At 34.7% G+C, this 3286-nt stretch overlaps 1 long non-coding RNA gene across 1 annotated transcript; it reads left to right on the plus strand.

The window, feature by feature from the left end:
• The first annotated feature begins 539 nt into the window (after window positions 1-539).
• LOC130238920 (uncharacterized) lies at window positions 540-3057 on the plus strand. Its single transcript, XR_008838659.1, has 5 exons — window positions 540-737; window positions 838-1012; window positions 1427-1479; window positions 2099-2158; window positions 2977-3057. It is a non-coding gene; the product is annotated as an uncharacterized LOC130238920 (long non-coding RNA).
• Window positions 3058-3286: the final 229 nt, after the last annotated feature.

The following is a 3286-nucleotide window of genomic DNA, read 5'->3' on the forward strand; positions in this document are numbered from 1 at the left end:
AACCATATGTGGTTTGTTAATTGTTTCTAGAGAGCATACATTTCTAACAATGAGCTAGAAAATTAATAGTTTTGGTTTAAGATTTAGTTTAAAGAAAACAGATCGTTATGATACAATGTCAGTAACAAAATTATTTCTGCACTTTTTTTGCATTTACATCTCACCTGTGTCTAAACAGTCTTTTTGGAAAATGTAAAAAAAAATGTTGATTGTATAAATGATTAGTACAAAAAACTACACTCTAAAAAACGTTGGGTTATTTATTTAACCCAATGGTTGAGTTAAAAATATTTGGTGCTTTGTTGGGTTATTTTAAACCTTTTATTGGGTTATTTATTTAATAACTCAACCAGTTGGGTTACAATTTCGAAATTTCAACAGTCAACTGATTGATCTGACACAGAACCGCTGTAATATGCGTACGTGATGCTGCTCTTGCGTTATAAAGTTTATGCACGCTCTAATGCAGTAATATTGTTATTTTTTTAATCAAATTGCCTCCTCGTGTCGTGTTTTTTTTATATCTGTTTCACCTGGACTCTTAATTATTGATGATACAAGCGTGCGCGCTTCATAGCCGATCTACATGCGGATAAAAACGCTTTCTCTACCTCCGTGTTCGTCTCTACAGTTGTTTTGGAGGAAATGATACACGTATTTGAGATATTCCGCCGTTAATATCGTCTTTAGGACCCAGCAGAGACATCAAACCGGAGTCGCGTCCAGTCTTGTTGAAGGTATGTTATGTTGTCTAAAAACACTGTCCTTTTGCTAGGAAACTATATTGTAACAATTAAATACTAATATAGACACATTTATGTGCTACATTTTGTTCAGGAAGTTGCTAGTTTTCCCAAGAAGTACGGAATCTGAGCATTATATTATTATTGGTTATTAATCGCCGCTAGAGGGCGCTGAATGGATCGCAACGTGAGAAAGTTATCCTGGACGAGCAGAGCAGAAGCTTGCTACATCATCTTTTATCAGAAGAGGATTCATGATCCATTTCAAGGTACTTGATTATTAACTATTGAAAGGTAAATGTTATTATTACTGTTTGTGTGTATTATATTGAAGGCCCTGAAAATTGCATTTTCCCTACATCTTATACTAACATACATGGATGAAACCACAACCCTGATAATGTTAGATGCTAATATTAATGTTTAATTGGTTATATATGTCATACAACAATTAAATATAAGCTTAAAAAATTATACATATAAGAATTGTAACATCTGCTAGCTTTGTATAATAATAGTAGTAATATATGCTAATAAACAATAATACAAAGCCCTTAAACATACACTGTCCTTGCCCAGTTTTCAATTCAGGTGATGCTGTGACCACTCAACTGATAAATGTTGTCTGTCAGCTCATGTTAATTTGTGGTTAATTTTATTTATTGTTTGTTTGTTCATTGTAGGTTGCTCTGGACAGAGCGAGCTTTAATCCTCCTTGATAATCTTGTTGAGAAAGGTGAGAAAACAACAGCTCTGTATTTTGTAATATTTACATGATGTAAAAATGCACAGATACACACACTTAAGCAGTATCATATGTTGTAAAGGTGTCTTTACATCACCATATGTCTTAAAATCAAATGATACATTTGTAATTCTTCTGTAAATGCATTTATACTTCTCTGAACAGCACCGGTAGTGTGTAAAGACACAAATGTCTCTTTCAAACGTGTTTCTGTGCCTTATTTCAGTGTGAATTTGGTATTAGACTGTATCAGGCATGAGGCCACAGGTAATTACATGACTGATTTAGAGTCTAAGCACAGTTCAGAAATTTCAGAACTCCACTCCTGGAACATTTGACCAAATTGAGATATTACAGACATTAACCTATTTATATTAATTATTGCGTTATGACTGTTATTTCAGTAGAAATCTGTGATCAAGACTCTTGTTTCTGAGCATGAGAATTAAGCACACTGATGAACATCAGTGCACAATTGACCATGTAAAATGGACCTTATTTGCCCACCAAATTTGCAAATGTGATGCACCTTAAGAACTCACATAAAAGACTAATTCTGCAGCTAAAAGTGCGCATTTTTATAGTTTTTTTTTCTCTTTATCTGTTTAAGGTACCCCTGGAGATGACCACTTCCAGCCTTCCAGTTATCTTTTCTCCATTGCTAAACTGGGTAAATACATGATTTTTGTTGTTATTTGGTCCGGCATACATGTGCAAATTTAAAATTTCTGTTTTAAGGTTGGAGCGAACATCATTTGGTATATGGAGGAGTAGGTAACTAAACCATTCTTGGTGTGAAATTCCATAGCATTTTTGTCCTCTGTTAAAGTCAGTGGGGACGATCAAGTTTTTGATTTGCTTTGTCCTTTAAGTTATCATCTGTGGTCAGCAGAAAAAATAAAATAAAAAAATCAACAACTTGAGGGTGAGTAAATGATGAATACACCCAAAAATCGGTGAAACACCCTCATTCAGCAGCAGAGGCGAATCCATCATGTTCTGGAGCTGGGTCAGTTGGCATTGCTGTGTGAAGTTTGCATGTCCCTCACAGTCCAAATGCATGCAGGATAGGTAAATTTAATAAACTAAATTGGCCGTAGTGTATGGGTGTTTCCCTTATTTTTGGGTGTATTCATCATTTACTCACCCTCAAGTAGTTGATTGATTTTTTTTATTTATTTTTTATTTATTTCTGCTGACCACAAATGATAACTTTAAAGGACAAAGCAAATGAAAAACTTAATAGTCCACTCCCGACTGACTTCAACAGAAGACAAAAACGCTATGGAATTTCACTGTGGACCAAGAATGGTTTAGTTACCTATATTGTTTAAAATATCATGTTTTGTGTTCATCTGAGGAGAGATTTAGAACAAGGGGAGGGTGAATTAATGATGACAAAATTTCCATTTTCGTGTAAAATATCCCTTTAATAAATCCAGTGTACTGTTTGCATGGCATGGATTTAAGTGCTGTTTTTGTTTTTAGATTGCTCAGGACAGGTATGTTATACCCACACACCAAAGAAACTTTTTGAGGTTTGGGGAGATGCATCACTGCGGATTCTCTCGTATTGCAAAAAAAGAGAAGAGAGTCTTGGATCTACCAGTTCAGGCAAACATTTCATCTGGTGAGACAATCCTGCATAACAGCTCTGTTTTAATCCCAATTTATAGCATTTCACCGTTGATATGAGGGTCTTGTTTTGAGTTTAATTATTGTTTTTTTTTTCTGTTTGATATAAAGACAGCCTTGGAGATCCCACTTTGGAGATGTCGCTTTAACAACTCAGCCAGCT

The sequence above is a fragment of the Danio aesculapii genome, chromosome 12 (genome assembly GCF_903798145.1).
Source record: "Danio aesculapii chromosome 12, fDanAes4.1, whole genome shotgun sequence".
Lineage (NCBI taxonomy): Eukaryota > Metazoa > Chordata > Actinopteri > Cypriniformes > Danionidae > Danio > Danio aesculapii.